Consider the following 23,801-nt stretch of genomic DNA (forward strand, 5'->3'; position numbering starts at 1 on the left):
TCCTTACGGGGTGCACTCCTTGCACGTGGGGCTCCCCTATGCAGGGGACATCCCTGCATGGCAGGGCAGACGCACATGGGCCAGCTCCACATGGGTCAAGGAGTCCCGGGGTTTGAACCGCGGACCTCCCATGTGGTAGATGGATGACCTATCCATTGGACCAAGTCCGCTTCCCCAGTCTTTTTGCTTAGATGAGCTGAACGGTCAGTCCTGGGGTCCCTTGGTCAACCTCTGTCCTTGGTTCTATCCACATGGGTCCCTTGCCTTGACCACCCTGTGCCTGAAACTAGGTCTTCATGGCCCATCAAGAGCCAGTGCCATGTGCCTTTAGGACTCCCATTATTAGGTGATTTGGGTAGATTCTTGGGAACCAATCTTTCCATGCCCTCTGATTCTTATGAAGAAGAATCTTGAATCCTGGTAGAGCAGGGTAAAATGTGATTGTATTGATCAGGGAACAGAACCAACAGAAGATACCTTAAATATTATAAGATTTTATAAAATTGTCTCTTGTGACTGAGGGGATGCACAAGTCCAAATTTTCCAAAGGGCAGGCTGTAAACTAGGGGCTCTAATGAAGGTTGTTGATGAGTCCCCAGAAGATGCTGGCTGTCTGAAGTAGAGATGGGGATTCTCTCTCTCGATACTGAAATCACTTCCCCTTTTAAGGCCTTCAGCTGATAGGATGAGACATCACTTGTTGCTGGCAATCTCCTTAGTTGGTTATAGATGTAACCAGCCATCTATGCAATCAACTCACTGATGATTAAAGTCCATGAAATGCCCTTGTATTACAATTAGCCCAGTGGTTGCTTGAGCAGACATTGGACACCGCTACCTGGCCAAGTTGACACATTAGCCTAATCATCACAGTTGTGCAAGACCACAACCTAGACATAGTCACAGTTCCAGGATGCTGGTTACAATCTGCCCCTTAACACTGGGGAGAAGAATGTTTAAAACACATTCAGATGGTGGGAAACTCCAGGAATTCATTATGCCAAGAGCTGGTGTCAATCGGAAATATAAAGTCCTTCCTGAGGGGCCTGGCTGAACTCAAATGACTGGTCTGTGTAGGATTACAGAGGGAAATGAGTCTGCCATGGGGCTGTCTCTCCCACCCCCCCCCACCCCCAAATGCCAGACTTGGGCAGGGCGGACCCGAGTCTGGCCCCAGGGGTGGTTTCTTGTGTGCCTTCATAGGATGGCAAGAGGGTGAAGAGACTCTTCTCAACCTCTGGAGGAGTTACAAGGGTAGGAATTGAGATGAGGGGAGTGGGGATGGAGGAGATGAATGGGCCACTTGAGGGAAGTGAATGGAACCAGGTGCAAGCTTCCCCTTGAGCAGAGAAATGAAAATATGGAAAGCTTCAGTTTGACAAGTAAATATGGCTCTTGTGGAGCAAGAGAGAGAAAGAGAGAAAGAGCTAAGAGAGGGAGTGGGGAAGAGATCAGAGGCCCAGAAAAGAAAAGAACATTGCTACAAAGTTCACTGGGGAGCTAGGATGTTAGGAAAGAAAGGAATCCAACATGCAGGTGCTGACCACCAGGCAGTAGCTTCTGACTGCACTTACTCAGCACCTCTGTGTACCAGGTATGCAGGGATGCAGAGGTGAGGAGAGAAAGTTCTTGCTCTTAGGGAGCCCATACTCTAGTTGTAGAGATGGACAATAGAGCGAGGGATTAAAATTTGGATGAACAAGGTGTCCGATACACTGTTGCACCTGTCGCCAAGGAGCACCTGACTTAGGGAAGCCCGGGGGGACTGGGGAGGGACTTCTAAGCCGAGTACTGGAGGGGGAGTGGCAGTTATCCAGGAGAGGAGGAAGCAGTGGGGTGGGGAAGGGCATGGCAGGCATCTGGAGGGAGATACTCAAAGGCCTGCAGCGAGAGCAGGGTGTGTTTTGGGAGCTGGAGTGAGGGGTGCGGGAATGGGTGAGTGGGGAGAGGGGTGATGGAGAGGTAAGTGGTGTTGGGGGTTGTCTTGAGACGTGGGGTTTGAACTGTTCTCCTGCGGGTGGTAGGAAGTTGCTGGATGAGTATGGCAAAGGGGTGACACCATGCGATTGATATTTTAGAAACATTGCTCAGCTATAATGAAGAGCACAGTAGGAGAGGGGTAAGGCAGGTGGGAGATCACACAGGAAGCTGTCGTGATGGCTCATCTGCCACCCCAGGTTTGCTGTGAACCCCAATAATCCAGCTCTCGCAAACCAGATAGATAGATGGGGTCTGGCCCTCTCCTTGACCAGGGTCTGTGAGGCTCCAATGCTGCCCACTCTGACTTGGAGAATGGTGCCTTGGAGGGCTGCTTTGGAAGCAGAAGAGGCAGAGGAGTCACTGTTCTGGCTCTGAAATATGCATCCCGACCTTGCACATGGCGTGTGCATTGTCCTCTGCAGCCCGACATGGGGCCGATGTGTTGACTCAGTGGGGCGAGTGCTTTGCAGGTGGAGGAAGAGCTTCAATGGCTGATGATGAGTTTTGAGAGCGTGGCTTCGAGAATGTATGTGAAGAAGGCATCTCTATACAGCTAAATTCCTTTATTAACTTAATGAGTTTGGCTGCTTTCCTGGAAATGCAAGTGCCATTTGGCACCATTGCTGCTGCTTCAGAAAGGGTGTCATTAAACTAAGAATCTGTGGAAACGCACAATAGCGATAAACGAAGCTGCTTGGGAGATTACAGACCATCGCTCAGACTTCTCAAGGACCTTCCAGAATGGAATCTGCTCCAGCTTTGAGGTAAGTGTGCAGTTAGGGTTTGGGATAGTGATAGTGGAAACCTGGGCAATTACCTGGACAATGCAATCCCTGCAACGAGTGATGGGTAATATTTAGAGGACAAATGTTAAAGTCCCTTTAAAGTCGTCAAAGGGGCCCAAACACTTCCCAGCCCTCCCCCTCCCCTGTTGGCCAATGTACCCTTAACTCCATCTTTCTAAAGTCTGGATGCTGATGCCATGACTTGGTTCTCTTCATGTCCCAACTTGGCATTAGATTGTCCTGGTGGTTTCCTTGCCCACTGAGTGAGAAACTTGGGGCAAAGTGCTTCTTCTGAGCACTGGGCCAGCCTTGGAATACTAAAGAGTGAGACTAGATTCTGAGAAAGATAGGACCAGAAATCCCTTTTCCTGTCCCTTTTGTCCCTTAGAATGGAGGGGGATTGGAATTTGGGGGAGACATGGGAAGTTATCAGGCTTTTGAATTTATAATACCATTGCAAAGCCTTCTTGCTCTGAATTGCGTTTAGACCTGAGCATTGGATGTGGACACTGTGTAGTAATAAAATCTCCCCAGGTGATGTCAGCCGAAAGACCTTGGACTTCATTCGTGTGATACCAGGTCCCTGGGGACCACAGTTGCAGAGAGCATGGAGTCATGTTTCCATAACAACCATGACGTACGACCCCCTGCTATTTGCCGGTCACTCTCTCTAATCCTCAGGGTCAGCCCATAAGGTGGTATTTGTCTTTTACAGAAGAGAAGCACCTATCCAGCTGGTAGGTGGTGGAATCGGGATTTGAATTCAGGTTGTGTTATGCCAAAGTTGGTGCCCGTCCCTCTCCTTGATGGGGAGGAGTGTGTGGATGGGGGAACCATATAAAATCAAGTTTTTTTTAAAGGAGGTACCAGGGATTGAAACCAGGACCTCATACATGGGAAGCAGGTGCTCAGCCACTGAGGTACGTCCGCTCTCTAATGAAAGTTAGTCTATTTTGTTTGTTTTTAGGAGGTACCGGGGATCAAACCCGGAACCTTGTACGTGGCAAGCAAGCACTCAACTAGTTGAGCTGCATCTACTCCCTGTAAAATCAAGTTTGAGCTCAGCCCAGCCTGTGACAAGCATGTGTGGTTCCCTCTACCCTCCTCTTGGCTCCTATTCCAGTCAAGGATCCCACATGGTTGGGTGCTTTCGTAAACTTCTTATATTTCAATTACATGCTTGTTGTAACAAATCCAAACAATACAAAAGTGGATAAAGGAAACAGAAAGTCCTCCCTTCTCCCAGTTTTGGAACTTTTTCCATGCTTGTGACAAGTGGGGCAGAGGGTGAGGGTGCTGCCTCAATCTGGCCTCCACCACTTACCAGCGCCACAACCCTGGGGAAGTGACTTAACTTCTCTGAGCCTCAGTTACCTCATCTGGAATATGGGGTAGTAGTATCTCTCTCATGAGACTGTTCTAAGGATGAAGTGTTTAGATAAGCGCTTGGCAAAGAACAAGTATTCAAGAAATCATTAGCTATTCTTCCCATATATGGTTTTTTAAGGCCAAAATGAATATTAACTTTGTATATACTGTGCTGCAACTTCCTTTGCCACTTTTCAACATGTTGTGAACTTCCTTCCAAGTCTATACATAGGGAACACTTTTTTCATTATATTTAGGAGGTACTGGGATTGAATCCAGGACCTCATACATGGAAAGCAGGTGCTTAACCACTGAACTACATCCGCTCCCCATGGGAACACTTTTAAAAATTATGGTTGTGAAGAATTTTGTTTGTGTGGATGTATTATAATTTCTTCATTCAGAAACAACAGATACTGAAATACTTTCCACCTAAAAAAAAAACTGTTACAATGTTACAGCCTTGTGCTTTACATGCTTATGCTTAATATTTGTGAGCCAGAGTCCTAGAAGTGGGATGGCAGGATTTTAGGACATATATCTTTTAAATACGATTATATATTTAAATTTTTGCCAAAATATTGTGTAATTGTATTCTCACCACCGCCTCAATCCTACCCAACATTAGATTTACTCATTTAATAACTGCTGGACTGAAGAAATTAACTAACTTTGTATATGATAAAGATGGTGCTCCAATAGTAAGTCAGGTCTCTGTTTTACACCATAGGCATACATAACATGAAAGACACAAACAGCCCATAGAAAAAGATGGCAAAGGACATCCAGTTCCTTCAGTGCAATCTGTGAATCAAAGATGAGAGTGCGTGCAAGGAGCACTCTTTGAACATTCTCTAATCCTTACGAGAACTGCTCATTGTTACCCCATTTTAAAGATGAGAAAACTGAGAGATGAAGCAACTTGTCCAAGACCAGGCAGCTGGTGTCTGGCAGACCCAGAAGCTCTGCTCACACCCCGTCAGCAGGCTCTGCTCTGGTTGCTGAATCACGCTGCCTCCGTGGACCCAAATAACCAAAAAATTGTATTGAAGAAACCAGTGAGGCCTGAAAGAAGTGGAACCTGGTCTAGCCTGGGATGCACAGCTCAGTTTTGATTTTGCCCCTTTTTCTGTGTGATTATAGACCATTTTCCCGTGTGTGATTCGAAGGGGCCCAGCTATAACAGGGAAGCTCATGGGCCTATGGCAGCATTCTTGTCCCTCGCTGCCCTCAAGGTGGCAGGATGGTCCTCTCTCCTGGCAGATGACGTTAGCAGCCCTGTATCTTTACACCAACCAGCCCGAAGCAGCTTCTTGCTCTCATTTTCCATTCATGCCTATCAGCGTAGGAAATCTTGAGTGCTTCTGCTTTAAAAAAAAGTAGAATCACAGTCTTTTGTGTTTGAAGGCTAAGTGTCCATAAATCAATTGCTCCTTGAAGGAGAAGGCGTATGTGGACCCATGAAGCCCGGGCTTTGAATTATTTATCAAGAAGTGATGTTACTTGGAACCTCAGGCATAGGCAGCCCCACAACAAAAGGGTGGCTTCTTTATGGACAGGCTGGGTTTCAATAATCTTGCAAGGAGTGTTGGCACACAGCCTCCCACTAGTTGCCCCTGCCCACCTTTCCAACTCTCCCAATCTCCCCAAGCTGCAGCCCCACTCTGGTACTCACAGATTCCCTCCCTCCAGATGTCCTTTTCCATTTCTCCACCCTGAAAACTCCTATGCATCTGCTATGGGCCAGCCTAAATGCTCCCTTCTTTCAGAGCTATTTCCCACCTTTTGCTGTCAGGATCAGTACTTTCTAAATCTGGCTAGACACTGAGCCTGTCAAAGGCAGAGCTGGTTACCTCTGTGACTGAACAATAGCAAGCACATTGTCAGAGTTTTCTGAGGTTGTTGAGTGAGGGAAGTGGTGGAATTTTTGAAGCCAGTGGGAGGATAGCCATGCCTGGTCACCACTATGTGTCTGTCACATGAGGCTTATGTAATTTCCAGCACGATGTGTCTAATATTTCTGGGAATGTCTTGGGTGAAGACTCAGGGGGCCGATGCTTTTCCGACTTTGCTGGCGATACAAACCTGGAAGTGACAATGAACTTGCTGAATGATTAATCAGGCTCTGCAGTGATCTTGATAGGGTGGAAGAATTTCCTAAAACTAACACGATGTCACTGAACATGGATAAATTTGAAGCATTGCCCAGAAAAGGTCTGTGGATCGATGGCTAATGATGGCTGGGGTGAAGGAGAGAGAAGCGTCGCTGGAGATGGAGGTGTTGATTAGTTCTCTCCATGTGCCATGGTTTCTCGTGGCTGCAGTGGAGAGGACACCTAGGGGCTTGCCTGGGCAGGGGCAGGAATGTGCAGAGTGTAGTTCAGTGCTGTATCCTCTTCCTTGAGATGGTGCCTGCCACTTAGTGGGTGCTCAATAAATATCTGTTGAATGATGAATAAATACTCAGGCAGTTTTGCCTTTATCTTCTACTTGGGTCATCCTTTGCCTCTAAATTCTTGTTTGTTCTTCAAGATTAAAGACACCAGACCCCAATTCCAGGGAGCTGTCCCTATAGGTTGTTTCTCTACTAGGTTTAAAATACAGCTTATTATACAATGTTGATGTTCTTTGTTAATTGTGCATATCTCCTGGTAGAATGAGCGCTGGGCAAAAGCAGGAACTGGGCTTTATTAATCTCTGACCATTATTGGTGCTCAATAAACGTTTGTGGAATGAATCACTGAGAGGTGCTGGCACCGGACCAGCACCTGCTTATTTAATTTCCAGTGAAGCTCAGCAGTCTGAAGCTGGTGATGGGTCAAAGAGTAAGGCTCACGGGACCCCAGGGTTTCAGTGAGAGCAGCACTTGGTCCAGAATTCATAGGGAGATGGGTGTAGAAGGAGCTCAGTTGTTTTGGTCCCTGGAAATAGGCAGGTTGGATTTCCAAGCTCAAATCAACCTTCAGAGCTTGGATGTGAATCTAGGTCTTCTGAGTCCAAGTCCCGTGGTTGTGCACAACAGCACAGCTGTGCCTGGGATGTGGGACGTGGAGGAGGTAGGACAAGGTCCCAGGCCTGGGAGCTGGTGGCACAGAGGGCAATGGCACTGGAATTGAGGAGCTGGAGAGTTGTCAGACCAGCATGTTAGAGGCGGCTCACCCTGACGTTGGCTTCATTAAAGGCAAGATCAGGGGATGGGGAAGAGAGTACATTTTAAAGAATTCTTTGGACTGAAAACTATAGAAACCAACTTCCAACAAGATTAAGCATGAAAGGACAATTGATTGGCTTCCAGAATACCAGGAAGGGCAGATCAGCCAAGCTGCAGGGAAGGCAGGGAAGCAGCTGGGTTTCAGGAAGAACTGGAAGTAGGGGCTTGAATGCTATCGGGTCTCTTTTCATTATCTTTGCCTCTTGGGCATGTTTGTTTCATTTCCTGTGTCCATTTTGAACAGCTTTCTTCATGTGCCAGGACTCATGGCAGCTCCAAGTCTTACTTGTCACAGTTTTAAACACCGAAGAGCCAGACGCTATAGAACACCAATAAAAAAATTCCCAGGGACCTGACCCATTGGCTCAGAGTGAGTGAGGCGGTCATTTGTTGACCAGGGTCCTCAACGTGTCATCGGGTAGGGTGGGAGAAAAGCTTGCAGAGTGGAGATGTTTGTGTGGGAAGCGTAGTCATTTGGGAGAAATTTATTCTTCATTTTACGACAGGAGATATATCAGTTAAGATGCCTTTAACTGCAAATAAGAGAAAAACGGACTCAGACTGGCCTAAACCATAAGGAAATTTATTGTCCCATATAAATTGAAGCCCAGGTGTAAATTGCCGTTTGAGTCTGCGTCCTCCAATGGCTCCAGTGTCCACTGCCTGCAGCTCCCTCATCTGTGCTCTCCTCTTGTTTTATCCTTGTCTTCAGATTGCTTCTTTTATGGAGGCAAAAAAGAGGTAACAGTTTCTGGCTTCCCAGTCACACATTATAAAGTCCAGAGGAACGGAAAGCTTTTGCAAAAGAATAAGGAAGCTTCCCCCCCTTCCCCTTCCCCCCCCCCCCCCCCACTCTTCCAGCAAAGCTCTCCCTGTGTTTCACTAGCTTGAATGGGGCTGCATGTCCTGCCCTAAACCAGTTGGTGGCCCGGGGGTTGCCCGGTCAGCCAGCACGGCGCTGTCCAGCTCCTGCTCTCCAGTTCTATGTGGGCCCGGGAGGACTGGGGCCCTTTGACCTGTGCACCAAAGCTGCTGTGGGCAGCCGTGATGCGATCCTCAAATACCTGAGGGGCTGCTGGGTAGGAGACGGGGCAGGCTTATTTGTGGATACTGAGGGTTGTCTCTCTGGAATACTCCTGTGAGAGTGGAGCCTTGGCACAGAGAGAGCACACATCAAAGGGTGGATCCTCCTGGCGGAGCCTGACAGTTATGCCCAGATGCCCTTGCGGTGAGCACAGGAGGACCGAGGCCCCAAACCTCCCAGAACCCAGGACCTAGGCGAGGGCGAGAAGCCTTGCCTCAGTTTCCCTCAAGACAGTACGGGAGGAGAGGTCCCAGGTGCCTGGATTAATCAGATCGAGGTTCTCAAGCACACCACGCTCTCCTGCTTTTCCTACACCTCGGGGCCAACCAAACAGGCAGGAGTTGAGCAACAACTGTGTCCTCCCTCTGAATCAAACGTTTCCCACACATCTTTTTCTCTTCCAAAGTCATCAATAACAATCGTCTTCCCTGTAGCATCTGCTAACGATTTATTATTACACGGGTAGTATAACATTTTCATATACACAGCATTTTTCATCCCAGGTTGAGTTAATTACAAATGACTCACAAGCAAGAAGAATTTCCTGCAGCAATCCATTACAAACAATGGCGCGTTGTTCCTCCCTCTACTTGAGGCAAGAATTTGCGCCTTTCACTACCTTCCCTCATTTATCACCGTTGCTCTAAATGAGTCACACAAACCCTGGGAAAAACTTGGAAACTTTTGACTCTGTAGCTTCTTCCTGCCAAACGCAAGTTCTAAAAAAAATGGGAGCACTTCTTGTAAATTGAGTCCTAGTTACTCACTGAGCGTTCAAGGAATCTTTTCCTCAGGAGTCCCTCTCCCCACCTATGTCCACATGAAGTACAAGAAATCCTATCTGGGAGGTGACTGAGGGAACTTGTAGTGATAAGGGCTGTGTGGGGTGGCTGTGTGTATAAGCTAAATGTGTTAATTCAAATTTACCTGGAGAGTATGTGTTAATTCAAGACCTATCTGATACTCAGATAAAACACTTGAAACTCTAAGAGACTAACAAAACGTCTTTTCGCATATAAGTACCGTTTGACTCCCCACTCCCACATCCTCTGCATAAAAGAAACCCAAAGATCCTATTCGGGGGCCGGGGGCTCGGGGTTTTGAACAGAAGTCCCCAAGAACAGCCAGTTATTAATAAATTTTCCTTCCTGAGAATATGACTGAGTCCTAGTCTTGGCTTTCCACACGCGGTCATTGAATCTCTCTGCTTCCGCAACAGTTGTGGCTTGGAGCTATGTTCCCCAGACAAACATGCTTTTAATGGGTTAATCTTAATCCATGCCTGTGGTGTGAACCACTGTAAATAGGCCCTTTTGACGAGGTTACTTCAGTTAAAGTGTGGCCCAACTCAATCAGGATGGGTAGTAACCCTGTTACTGGAGTCCTTTATAAGCAGAATGAAATTCAGACAGCCAGACAAAGCCATAGAAGAAGCTGGAAGTCAAGAGAATCCAGAGAAGCCAGGAGAGGCCACCACGGGTGTTGATGACTGACAGAAAAGCCAAGGACCAACGGCCTCCAGTAGCCAGCTGGGAAAGGCCAGTCTCCAGGAAGAAAGCATTGCCTTAACGACACCTCAGTTTTGGACTTCTAGCCTCAACACTGTGAGCTAAATTGTTGTAGCAGAGAGAAGTCGAGCATACATGGTATTGACAGCCAGGATGCCAGGATTCTGAGAAGGAAGATTTATTACGACCAGCCAGACTTGGTGGATGCTTGTCCTAATAAAATCCGAGCCCTGAATAGGATTTTTGGGTCCCTTTTATACAGAGGATGTAGGAGTAGGGAGTCAAACAGTGCTTAGAAGCAAAAGGACTTTCTGTTAGTTTCTTCAAGTGTTTAATCTGAATATCAGATAGTTATATCCTTCAGGTAATCTTGAATTAACACATATCCCCCACATTCCAGGTAAGCTTTTAACACAAACCCCCCACATTCCAGGGGAGTTTAATTAACATATTTAGTTCCCATCCTCCTTGAATATCCAAAGCCTATAGAGTTTATACCTCTCAATTGGCTTTCCAGGGAACTAGGTATACTTGGATATAGAATAAGCTTGAAATTATGCATGGGAAACTAAAATGGGCTGTAAAGCTCATTTAGTTAAGTGACAGAGAGAGCTGCTGGATGGGAGGAGCTGGGCTGCACCAATCATAGCTTTGTAAGTTGGTAACTTTCCTCCAATTTTTTATTTTTTTGAGGTATCAGGGCCAGGGATTGAACCTAGGACCTCGTATGTGAGAAGCCAGCTCTTAACCACTGAGATATACTGCCTCCCATTTTCCCCAATTTTATGGTAAGAAAATACTACTAGCTAATGTTTATATAGTTGTAAGTGGCTTGTGACTTGCCCAAGATGATACAGCTAGTAAGTGATGGAATCAGGGCACAAATCCTGGTGCTCCAGCTCTAGTCTGAGCTCTTACCCATTCAGCTATCCAGCCTTTTGGGGCATGCTCATATGTTGATATGATGGCCTAAGAGTTACCTCCTGAGAGCCTCCGTGTTGCTCAAGTGTGGCCAGTCTTGAAACCAAACTCAGCATGTAAATGCGTTGCCTTTCCCCCAGCGTGGGACATGACTCCTGGGGATGAGCTTCCCTGGCACCGAGGGATCACTACCAAGTACCAGCTGATGATGTAACTAGAATATGACCTTGAATAAAAGGGTCAACTTAGACCAGCAGAATATCTCAATCTACATATAATACCAGGAGTTAAAAATGCTTTTTGACCTGAATCAAGGGGGAAATGGAAAGGACAAATGAGTTTATATGGCTATGAGTCTCCGAAAAGAGCTGGGAAGTTATCAGAGGGGTTGCCCTTATGCATACCTCAGCAGAGTCCCAGAGACAGATAAAGTAGAAACAACCCTGGGTATTGGTTCTTCTGAGGGCTACAGAGACTCCCAGTTTCTATGGTCATGGCAGATGGAGTTCAGTGCCATGTCAGTTGGCCCTACTTTGGAGTTTTGTGTTTCTGTGTGATGGAGCTGGACTCAGATGTGATCTTTGTTCACAAGCCTCTCCTGTTACTTTTACCAGAACTCTGGTTGGTACTGAGGTTTAATATATACCCAGGGGACCTGAATCTCTGGGCTGACCATGTGATATCCAGGCCCTGAGCCTCAAAAGACTTCACCTCCTACACTCTGGTTTACTGGACTTACCCCACTCAGCTAACATAGAGTTGAAGAAGGTCAACCACCACACCATGGAGCCAAGAGTGCCTATAACTGAAAGCAGGAGGATTGCATCCAGCATCCATGTGGAATCTAAGCTCCCTCTTGATATAGATGTGGAGTGGACACAACCATTCCAAGATCCACAGGATGGAGGAATAGAGTATGGATTAGAGTGGACTTACTGATAATCTATTCATGAAGTATTGTGATTAGTAATCGAAGAAAATGTGGCATTGGTGTGGAGAAAGTGACCATGGTGGCTGCTGGGGGTAGGGAATGGGAGGAAGAGATGAGATGTGGAGGCATTTTTGGGACTTGGAGTTGTCCTGGGTGATGCTGCAGGGACAGTTACTGGACATTGTATGTCCTCCCATGGCCCACTGTGTGGAACGTGGGAGAGTGTGGGCTATGATGTGGACCATTGACCATGAGGTGCAGCGGTGCTCAGAGATGTATTCACCAAATGCAATGAATGTCTTATGATGATGGAGGAGATTGTTATGGGGGGGAGGAGTGGGGTGAGAGGGGTGGGGGGTATATGGGGACCTCATATTTTTTGAATGTAATATTAAAAAAATAAAGACTTAAAAAAAAAAAGAAGAGATGTTGAGAGAAGCAGCGTGAGTGAAGACCACGAGTTTTGTAGAAAAGGCAAAGGACTGCACCATTTTTTAGAGCTCTCTGCCCCTCCTGGCAATGGTAAAGCCCCTTCCCAACCAATGGTCACTCACCTTGAGGAAAGTGTTATAGGAGGTGAAGTGGTGAAACACTTGGCAAAACTGTTGCTTGTGACAACCTGCAAAGTAGAAAATATGTCTAAAATTTTAAGTTGGGTAAAAAGATTCTTTTCTTTTTTTAATTAAAAAAAAATTAAAAATTTTCTCTTTTAACAAATCAATTTTATTGATTCATATTAATAAACCTTACAATTCATGCAAAGTGTACAATCAATGGTAGTTAGCATAGTGGCATAGTTGGGCATTCACTTCAACCATTATTAAAGCATTTTCATTATTTAATAATAATAATAAACAATAAAAAGACAAACAAAATTCTTTACCTCGCAGGCTCTTTATTTTCCCCCTGCTGTACATAGCTTTTATTTCTGGCTATTCTTGCACAATTATTTCTTTATTTATTAAGCAGTTTTATTGAGATATATTCACATATCAGATGATCTAAAGAGGGTAATCAGTGGCTTTTAGTATAATCACAATGTTATGCTTTCATCATCACAAAAATTTTTAGAATTATTACTCCAAAAAGAAAAACTCCATACCCCTTAACATACCTTCCATAGCCCTACATAATCACAAGTCAAATTTTATCTCTATAAATTGATTTATATTTACATCTTATATAAATGGACTCATACAATGTGTTATACAATATATTTAGTTCATAGTAGCGCAATCATACAGTATTTGTCCTTGTGGGTCTGGCTTGCTTCACTCAACATAATGTCCTGCAGGTTCATCCATGTTGTCACATGCTTTATGACTTCATTTCTTACCACTGCATAATATTCCATCATGTGAATACACCACAGTTTGTTTATCCATTCACTGGTTGATGGACACCTGGGTTGTTTCCAACTTTTGACAATTGTGAGTAACCCTGTTATCAACATTGGTGTGCAGATGTTTATTTGTGTCACTGCTCTCAGTTGTTCTGGGTATATACCCAATAGTGGTATTGCAGGGTCATGTGGCAAATTTATATCCAACTTCTTTAGGAACTGCCAAATGGTCCTCCACAGTGGCTATACCCTTCTGCATTCCTGCCAGCTGTGAATAAGTGTTCCTATTTCTCCACATCCCTCCAACACTTGTAGTTCTTTGTCTTTTTAATAGTGGCCATTCTGATAGGTGTGAAATGCTATCTCATTGTAGTTTTGATTTGCATTTCCTTAGTCATTAGTGATGCTGAACATTTTTTCTTTTTCTTTTTTTCTTTTTTGCCATTTGTATTTCTTCTCTGGACAAATGTCTATTCAAGTCTTTTGCCCATTTTTAAAATTGGAATATTTGTCTTTTTATTGTTGAGTTGCAACATCTCTTTAAATATCACAGATATTAAACCCTTATTGTAATTGTGATTTCCAAATATATTCTCCCATTGAGTTGGCTGCCTTTTCACCCTTTTGACAAAATTCTGTGAGATGCAAGTGTTTATTTTTGTGGAGGTCTCATTTATCTGTTTTCTTTTGTTGCATGTGCTTTGGGTATAAGGTCCAAGAAACCACCACCTACCACAAGGTCTTTAATTTTTTTAAAAGATTTATTTATTTTTAAATTTATTTCTCTCCCCTTTCCCCTGCTCCCCGCCCCCCGCCCCCGTTGTCTGCTCTCTGTGTCCATTTGCTGTGTGTTCTTCTGTGTCCGCTTGCATTCTTGTCAGCAGCACTGGAAATCTGCCTCTTTTTGTTGGACCATCTTGCTGCATCAGCTCTCTGTGTGTGCGACACCACTCCTGGGCAGGCTGCGCTTTTTTTTTTTGCGCGGGGCAGCTCTCCATGCTGAGTGCACTCCTTGAGTGTGGGCCTCCCCTACATGAGTGACACCCCTGCATGGCAGGGCACTGCTTGCGTGCACCAGTACAGCGTGTAGGCCAGTTCACCACACGGGTCAAGAGGCCCTGGGTTTGAACCTGGACCTCCCATATGGTAGGCGGATGCTCTATCAGTTGAGCCAAATCTGCTTCCCAACCACAAGGCCTTTAAGATGTTTTCCCACACTTCCTTCTATTAGTTTTACAGTCCTGGATTTTGTATTTAGGCCTTTGATCCATTTTGAGTTGATTCTTGTATAGGGAGTGATAGGGGTCCTCTTCCATTCCTTTGGTTATGAGTATACATTTCTCCCAGCACCATTTGTTGAAGAGACTGTTTCGTCCTGTTAACATGGACTTGGTAGGTTTGTCAAAAACCATTTGAGGGAAGCGGATATAGTTCAATGCCTTAGGCACCCACCTACCACATAGAGGGCCCTGGGTTTGGGTCCTGGTGCCTCCTGAAAAGAAGAGAAGCAGATGCCACTCTCTGCCATAACAGAGCTAGCACCACCTCCCGCAGCACTGAGCTGAACTCTGCCCCACTGCAGCAAGCAGAGGCCACAAGCCAGCAGGTGCTGCCGCCCAGGGGGAGAGGATGTGGCTTAGGCCGTTGGGCACTTCCCTCTCATGTGGGAGGTCCTGGATTCAGTTCCCAGTGTCTCTTGGAGAAAGTGAGCAAACAATGAACAGACAGATGAGCAAACCATCTGGGGGAAGGGAGAGGATAAATAAAGAAAAATTTAAAAAGTCTTTAAAATTTTAAACAAACAAAAAAACCAAGGTGAGGGTTTATTTCTGGACTTTCAATTCTTTTCCACTGATCAATGTGTCTATCTTTATGCCAGTACCATGTTGTTTTGACCACTGTAGCTTTGTAATATGTTTCAAGGTCAGGCAGTGAAATTCCTCCCTGTTGCTCTTCTTTTATAGAATGCTTTTGGCTATTAAGGTGCATTTTCCCTTCCAAATGAATTTGATAATTGCCTTGCCTTTTCTATTTCTGTAAAGTAGGCTATTGGAATTTTGATTGGTATTATATTGAATCTATAAAGCAGTTTGGGTAGGATTGTCATCTTTATGATGTTTAGTCTTGCAATCCATGAACATAGAATCTTTCCATTTGGTTAGGTCATTTATTTATTTATTTATTTATTTCTCTCTCCTCCCCCTACCCCCCCACCCCTGTTGTCTGTTCTCTGTGTCTATTTGCTGCGTCTTCTTTTGTCTGCTTCTGTTGTTGTCAGCGGCACGGGAATCTGCATTTCTTTTTGTTGCGTCATCTTGCTGCGTCAGCTCTCTGTGTGTGCGGCACAATTCCTGGGCAGGCTGCACTTTCTTTTGCGCTGGGTGGCTCTTCTTACGGGGCGCACTCCTTGCGCATGGGGCTCCCCTACACAGGGCATACCCTTGAGTGGCAGGGCACTCCTTGCCCGCATCAGCACTGCACATGGGCCAGCTCCACACAGGTCAAGGAGGCTGGGGTTTTGAACCGCGGACCTCCCATGTGGTAGACGGATGCTCTAACCACTGGGCAAGTCCGCCGCCTTCTCTGTGTCTCTTTTTGTTGTATCATCTTGCTGTGCCAGCACTCCACTCAGGCCAGCTTGCCTTCACCAGGAGGCCCTGGAAATTGAACCCTGGGCCTCCCATATGGTAGATGGGAGCCCAATCGGTTGAGCCACATACGCTTCCTACAGCCGTGGCTTTTAACTCATAGTTTTGGCATCACGATTCCCCTCCTTTGTCCCTCTCTCTTCTGGGCAGTGTCCAGCCTTTGCCTAGTGTCCTAAACCCTAGAAGATCTTTTTCCAGGCTGTTTCAGCCTGTCCTCTAGCTATTTTTCTGGGAGAGAAGAGAGTCCTGTGTCTGTCTAGTTTGCCATCTTCCTGAAAGTCCAGGGTAAAGAGATTTTGAGGCAGGATGTTGAAAGCAGGAGCTGGTTGCTGTTAATTGCATTTGAAAGAGATAAGCACAAGAAAAAATAGACCAGTTAGCAAGCAGAAGAACTATAGAGAGCCCAGAAATTGTAGAGTTGGGAAAAAACCCGATTTCTCATGAAATTAAAGGTGTGGCCATGACCACACAGCCATGGGGAAAAGACCTACTTCAGGGCTCTATAAGATTTTGTGGGTTGTTTCACAACAATGGCTTCTGGTAGCTTTCTTACTACCAGTCACTTTGCATGTCTTACAATAATCCCATAATGTAGGTGCTATTATTTCCATTTAACAGATGACGAGATGGAACTTTTGAGAGGTGTTGAAGCATACCCAAAGTCACACAGCTCTTCTGAAGCGGAGCCAGGATTGGAATTTGATGATGGAGCTGATTCCAAAATTCATGTGCTTAACTAGGAAGCTGTTCTGGAAGTTTCTCTGTTCTCTTTACTATAAATGCATGTGAGTGCAGTGGGCAGAATAATGGTCCTGTAAAAATATCCAAGTCCTGAGGAGTGAATGTGGCTCAAGCAGTTGGGGGAAGTCTCTCACATGGGAAGTTATGGGTTTGGTTTCTGGTGCCTCCTAAAGAAGATGAGCAAGACAATGAATAGACAGATGAGGGAACCATTTTGTGGGGGAGAGGAATAAAGAAAAATGTCCACATACTAATCCCCAGAAACTGTGAATAAGTTATGTTGCAAGGCAAGGGGGATTTAAGATTTTATATGGAATTAAGTTTGCTAAGCAGCTGATCTTATAATGGGGATTATCCAGGTGGGTCCAATGTAACCATGAGGGACTCTCTCTCGCTCTCTTTTTTTAATTAGAGAAGTTGTAGGTTTAGAGAAATATCATGCAGAAAATACAGAGTTCTCATATCCCACCCCTCTCCATTATTAACACCTTGCGTTAGTGTGGAACATTCATTACAAATTGATGAAAGGATATTATTATAATTATAGTATTAACTATAGTCAACGTTTTACATTAAGATTCCAAGCACAAAGGTCATTATAAGTAGAAAGGAAGGCAGAACAATTAGAGTCACAGGGATTTGAAAATGCTACACTGCTGGCTGTGAAGATGGAGGAAGATTCCATGATATATGCAGGAGGTCTCTGGAAGCAGGAGTTCTTAACCTTTTTTTTTTGTTTCATGGACCCCTTTGCCAGTTAGGTGAAAACCACGGACCCCTTACTAAGTCCACACTATGCTGTGGATAATTTAATAAATAGATCATATCCACAACAACAACTCCCCACAAGAATAATGTTTTTTTGAATTTCAATTCAAGCTTACAGACCCCTTGTTAAGAACCCCAGCTCTAGAGCTTCCAGAAATAATACAATCCTGCTGACACCTTGATTTTAGCCCAGTAAGACCCAATTGGGGCGTCTCACTTTAGAAGTACAAGTTAAATTTGTGTTTCAAGCCACTACATTTGTGATAATTTGTTATAATAGCAATAGGAAGCTAATACAGTGAGTATCCCTGAATGAGTGCTTTAGAGGAATGTTCACATGAGGTTTTCCTTTTTTATTTTTTTAATTTAATTTTATTTTTTTAAATGTTTATTGTCCCTCAATATTTTCTTCAACGTTTTTGTTCTTTTTTTAAAAAAAAGATTTATTTATTTATTTAATTTCCCCCCCTCCACTGGTTGTCTGTTCTTGGTGTCTATTTGCTGCGTCTTGTTTCTTTGTCTGCTTCTGTTGTCGTCAGCAGCACGGGAAGTGTGGGCGGCGCCATTTCTGGGCAGGCTGCTCTTTCTTTTCACGCTGGGCAGCTTTCCTCACAGGCGCACTCCTTGCGCGTGGGGCTCCCCTACGCGGGGGACACCCTTGCATGGCACGGCACTCCTTGCGTGCATCAGCGCTGCGCATGGCCAGCTCCGCACAGGTCAAGTCAAGGAGGCCCGGGGTTTGAACCGTGGACTTCCCATATGGTAGACGGACGCCCTAACCACTGGGCCAAAGTCCGTTTCCCTGGTTTTCCTTTTTTAAAGATTTATTTACTTTATTTTTGAAATTTTATTTATTCCCTGCTCCCCTCCCCAGACGGTTATCTAGCCTGCTGATTGTTTGTTCGCCTTCTCCAGGAGACACTGGGAACCGAACCTCCCACATGGGAGGCAAGTACCCAATGGCCTGAGCCACATTTGCTCCCCGCAGGCTGTGGTGTCTGCTGGCTTGTGGCATCTGCTTGATTAGGCGTCTGCTCATTGCAGCACGTGCGGCACCTGCTCCTCTTTTTTAGGAGGCACCAGGACCCGAACCTGGGACCTCCCCTGTGATAGGCGGGTGCCCAACTGTTTGAGCTACATCCACTTCCCCATATGAGGTTTTTAAAATAGGTTTACCTTCTTAAAAGTCTACATATCCTTGAGTAAGCGAATCCCCTTGGGTGCCCAAATAGGGGTGTAGAAACAAAAAGATTCCTGGAAGCCTGTAGACTTTTCCTTGAACAAATATTTCTCAGAGTTTATAGTTAATTTCCACTGGTTAAATCCTGCTAATAGGAGAAAAAAAATTTTTTTTCTCCCAAGAAATTAACCCATAGACTCATACAGTCATTGCAATTGTTGTTTACAACTCAAGTTCTTGACCCTGATCTTATCCTCTATTCAAATTCTTCCCAAATTCCTTTCCCAGCTTGTCAAACTGCCTCAGTGTCAAGTAGTTTGGAAGTCCTCCTCACCCAGGCTTCCCGTCTCCAGTACAGAACCAGGTCTTATAATGGTGGCTCCAAATACCATCATCTGGTGATATTAGGGATAATGAGTTTAGTTTAGCTTCTGGGCAAAGGGATATGTCTGTGTGTCCTTCCGCTCCTCTAGGTCCCCATCTTCTCATAAACCTTAGCCTAGGCAGAGATTAGCGGCAGTTTTTCCATCTTTCCTTGGGAGAAGGCAGGGAGCGCTACCCCCAGCCATTTACTTTTTTATTAGCTCACTACACTCCAGCACAACACTGCGATTTAGCTCGGCGTGATTTAGCTCAACAAGCGTTACATGCTAGAGGATCCAAAGGTGAGCGTCTGTGTGAGCGAGGGGGTGCAGACACCTGTGCTCATGTGTTCATACGTCTGTGAACATTCATGTGGGCACGGGTGTGAATACACACGTGACATCCTTGACATGCCAGTGTGTAGACAGATGGTGTTATGTTTATGCATGTGACGCATGGATGCAGGCCTGGGTGTCCGTGAACATGCCTGCACAAGGCAGGACAGCGCCCAGGTGCCTCCTTATGACGTGCCTCCTTATGACAATGCCTATAGTCACGTGCACAGGTGGGTGCCCTGAACTCACGTGACTTCCGGCCCGACATCTGAACCCATCCGGCGCCTCGAACCAGAGCCTGCCTGAGCCTGGTCCTGGGCAGAGAGGTGGGGCAGGAGCCGTTGACCCGAGCCATTAATTGTCCTTTTCTCCCCAGCCTAGAGTAGACTAGACCTTGGTTTCCATTTCTCCACAATGAGAAAAAGTGTATTGATTTTTCCTCATTTCTGATTGTTCACATTAGAGGCTTGTTTCTAAATAATTGACACCAAGATCATTCGTTTTACTGTGCAAACATATTTTAGGGGTCGCGTTTCCCTTTGAGACGGGCGAGGGTGGCCCGGAAGGAAGTGCGTTTTGTAGATGGCTTCCCGCCGGCTGGGGGTGGAGGCCCTGTTTCACTGTTATTTGTTCACCCATTAAATTTGTTCAAAAAATGTTTACTGAGTGCCAGTTATGTGCAGACAGAATCCAGGTGGGAAGGCGTGGGCTGTGGCCGCGGGGCACATCCGTCCATCGTCCTCAGGAAGCTGGGGAGAAAGGCGAGGGCGAGGGAGAAGGGGAGGCGGCGGGAAAGGAGGGCGGGGAGGAGGTCAGGCGCGGAGGGCAGGGCGGCTTCCCGTTTCCGCTGGTGCTGCGCCTGCCCCTGGAGGAACGCTGCCCCGTCTTCCACACCCAAACCCTCCCCAGAGTTGAAAAAGGAGTTAAGGCGCCCTCAGCCTCTCTGAACCCCAAACTGGGAGGGGGCCGCCCTCGTCTGACTGCTCCCTCCGAGGTCCGCATCTGGACCCCTTCCTCACCTCCCGACTTGGGATTCCACACGAGTTCCTTGTGACTAACTTCTCCGAGGGCAGCAGACACTCCCGACTCACCCACCGTCTCCAGATGGGCTGAGGCATCTAAACTGCCGCCTAGACCCTCGGGCTGCTCTCAGTCCCCGGGAGTAAATCCTGACAGGGGCGCCCGGATGGAAGATGGCGACGGCCACTTCCGGCGGGCGCTTTTTATCCGGGTGCCTAGTCCTGACCCCCTGACCTCCCCCACCCCCACTGCACTCTCCCTGCTGTCTTCTTGGTTTGAAGATGAATTTCCTTTTTCCAGGTGGGGCTTAAAGAGCAGCAGTTTCTTTCCCCTGCATGAATGCGCCTTTTCTCAGGGAAGTCACATTTCCAAACTTTAGCGCCACCTCCTGCCACCCTGTGAGGAGGCAAGAAGATCCAGGCGGAAAGGCACGAGGAGGGCTTCTTTCTGCAGCCTGTGGGCCCCTGAGGCACAGGATCTGCCTCATCTGCTCAGAGGAGGGCCAGTGATTCATCCAGAAGGACTCAGCTGGGGCAACAGCTGAGGGGTGGTCTCCTATCATTTCAGATGGCCCCAGAGAAAGTCATGGGGCTTTCTTATATGGAGCGTAGCACCCCGGAATACCAGCCCCCTTTCTTCTTTCATAACAAACCCTGATTCCATTCCATGCAGCAATGGGCCTAACTAAATGACTAAGTATTTAAGCTTCCCTTGGCAAGCAGAAGTGGTTGGGAAGGGCTTCTGAGAAGGCACTTTGAGAGGGACAGACAGTGGCATGTGAATTTTCCCTCTCTTTCTCTTTCTGACTGCTTTCTATCTGGGACGCAGACATAATGGCTAAATATCCAGCAGCCATCCTGGGTCATGAGGTGGCCTTGAAGATGCGAGCCATGTTCTAAGGATGGTAGAACAGAAAGATCAAAGACCCTGGCTCCTAATTCCTATGGAACACTTTTCACTGCCTAACTCAGGGCTTCTTTTATATGAGCAAGAAATAAATGGTTATTTCTAGTTTCTATTGCTGATTTCTGAATGCAGCTCCTAATATATGAGGTTATGTGGGTAGTGTCATAGGTCTCAACAAGAACAGCCAGGGGTGGAGTGGCCTGTGTATAAGTAACCCACCAATTTTAAAAATCTAAACCAAACATATGCTTTCATTTCATTTAGGCCCAGCAGAGCATTGGCCCTGAATTTAAACTGGTGCATCATTATAACACTGTACCAGCCTACTTTTAATATAAGGCTTAGAGGCTTCTCATTATTGTAGGAATAGTCAGGAGACCAAAGGTAAAAGATTTATTACAAAGTGGCAGATGCAAAGGTCACCCAGGTCCCAAAGGGAATTTTCCTAGAAACTCCTCCAATGTGGGTCTCCAGAGTACATTAGCAACCAGGCACGGCTAAGTAGCCAGGTTGTACAGCCTAACACAACTGGTGTACTTGACCAAGGCTGGGCATGCACATGAGCAGGGTCCATGGACAGCACCTGTTTGGGCTGGACTAGCTATTAAGGCCAGTGTCCATTTTGATGGGTTGGTGCCTGTGCCATGCTAGTTGTTAACTATTTTGAGTATCATCCCTGTGTGTACAGGACTTTTAAACCTTGGGTCATCAGGATGAGGTAGAAGTTCCTGATCTTCTAATGCTGTCATACTGCTCATTCTTTCTGCTCCATACAGGCTCGTCCTATTTCCCCCATGCCAGCCCAGGGAAGGAATTAAATGGGTGATTATATGGTGAGGAGATCTTGGGAATTTTTTCTAAGAGGTAGTAAAGACTGGAAACCTACCTGGATTCATGAGAGTTTAAAGTTCTCCTTGGAGGACTTCCTGTTCAAGATGCTGAACTTAACACATATTATTTTTCCCTGAATCCATTAAAATGACAGTAAAGGAATATGGACAGTATAATCCCATAACAATGAAGACAGTGGGAGGGGCGTGGGTGAGTGATTTCAACAGATGTCTAGAAGGCTCAAAGTGGATAAAAAATGAAATGTTGGTTGATTGAGCAGAGTGGAGACCCTCCCAGCTCAGGATACATGCAAAGTAAACTGCAGTGGAGGAGTGCTTGACATGCTTAGTGGAGCCCAGAGAAAGTCTCAGATTTAGACAACAGATAGGACTTTAGGCTGGATGTTTAGGATGTGAGAGCATGAGGTGGAAAGCAGGGGGAATAATAGAAGATCTGTACAAAAACAGTTGACTCTCAAAACCTCTTTCCCTCTCATCAAGATGCAGGCTAGATGACAGCCTGCAAGTTACCCCCAGGACAAAACAGAGTGATTACTCCTTAACAAATTGCATGGAGTGCCTAGGAAGAATTGGGGTGCCGAGTGTGAGTTTGGACCCCAGAGTTAGGTCCTCTGCCTTATGGCATTTTTTTTTTGGGTTGCTCCTTATTGTAATTGTGACTCCCTGATCATGAAACCTGCCAGATGGCAAGCCCTAACCTTGGATGCAGAGCTCAGGGTCAGCTTTCCCGTCACTTCATTTGTGAAAATGAGTGGGTGACCAAAGATCCCCAAGCATTTGAGGGGAATCTGAATTAATCAGTGGAAAGAATAAGTTAAATAGAAAAGTTGACCGCAGAGGAAACAGATGATTAGGGAATGGAAGAGACCTTATAAAACCCCTCTCCTCTCCAAAGCATTCACTCTGTCTCTGAAGGTATCAGACTCTCTGAGTGTGTTGTGGATGCAGAAAGATTCATTGATCGCGTATTGAAGGCCAGGACTCAGGAATACTTTTGAGAAGGAAAAAGATTTATTATGACTGGCCAGGCTTGGAGACGCCTGTCCAAAACCTGAACCCAAATAGGACTTTTGGGTCCCTTTTATACAGAGGATGTAGGAGTGAGGAGTCAAATGGTACTTTTATGCAAAAGGTCTTTGTTTGTTTCTTAGAGTTTTAGGTGTTTGTTTTGAGTACCAGATAAGCTTGAATTAACACACATCCCCCACATTCCAGGTACTCTTGAATTATCACATTTAGTCTGCATCCTCCCTGAATATCCAAAGCCTATATGGCCTATATCACTTAATTGGCTTTCCAGGAACTAAGCAGAGTGGAATGGTTGGCATGGTTACGAAAGGCGGGGCTGCAGTTCTTATTGTTTGCATGCACCCATGGCTTATGCTGGAATCCTAAATTTTAGCAAGTTTATACACACAGCCCAGGTTATTCATGAAGAAACACACAGCCCCCCCACATAGCCCATATCAAGTGGACCAGTTGAAGGGCCTCTCTTTTGGCTCAGTGTGGAAAATCGATGTGTCTCAATATGGTATCTTTCTTTGGTATCTGAGATCTACGCTCTGCTGTCCAAAATGATAGTCATTAGCCATGTGCGGCTATTTACACTTAAATTTAAATTAATTAAAGAGAAATAAATAAAAAATTCAGTTCCCTAGTCACAATTCAAGGGCTTAAAAGGTTCATGTGGCTAGTGGCTACCATATGAGACAATGTCAATATAGAACATTTCCATCAATGAAGGAAATTCCACTGGACAGTGCTGATCTATAGCATTAGGTTTGAGCTGAAACTTGAGTTTTAACATGGTTACATATATTTATATATGCACACATCAACACTTCCTCTTTTAAAAATTA

At 45.7% G+C, this 23,801-nt stretch overlaps 2 long non-coding RNA genes across 2 annotated transcripts in view; one reads left to right on the top strand and one right to left on the bottom strand.

Moving 5' to 3' along the window:
• The window catches only part of LOC111761934 (uncharacterized), a 31,171-nt gene extending 14,686 nt beyond the window's left edge, over positions 1–16,485 (top strand). Inside the window, exon 3 of the long non-coding RNA XR_009182359.2 lies at positions 16,397–16,485. This is a non-coding gene — a long non-coding RNA (uncharacterized lncRNA). The remainder of the gene's footprint in view (positions 1–16,396) is intronic.
• The window catches only part of LOC139437133 (uncharacterized), a 32,207-nt gene extending 11,849 nt beyond the window's left edge, over positions 1–20,358 (bottom strand). The window contains exons 1-2 of the long non-coding RNA XR_011646803.1: positions 20,185–20,358; positions 12,343–12,407 (exon numbers count right to left, since the gene is read on the bottom strand). This is a non-coding gene — a long non-coding RNA (uncharacterized lncRNA). The remainder of the gene's footprint in view (positions 1–12,342; positions 12,408–20,184) is intronic.
• Positions 20,359–23,801: the final 3,443 nt, after the last annotated feature.

The sequence above is a fragment of the Dasypus novemcinctus genome, chromosome 21 (genome assembly GCF_030445035.2).
Source record: "Dasypus novemcinctus isolate mDasNov1 chromosome 21, mDasNov1.1.hap2, whole genome shotgun sequence".
NCBI classification, from domain to species: domain Eukaryota; kingdom Metazoa; phylum Chordata; class Mammalia; order Cingulata; family Dasypodidae; genus Dasypus; species Dasypus novemcinctus.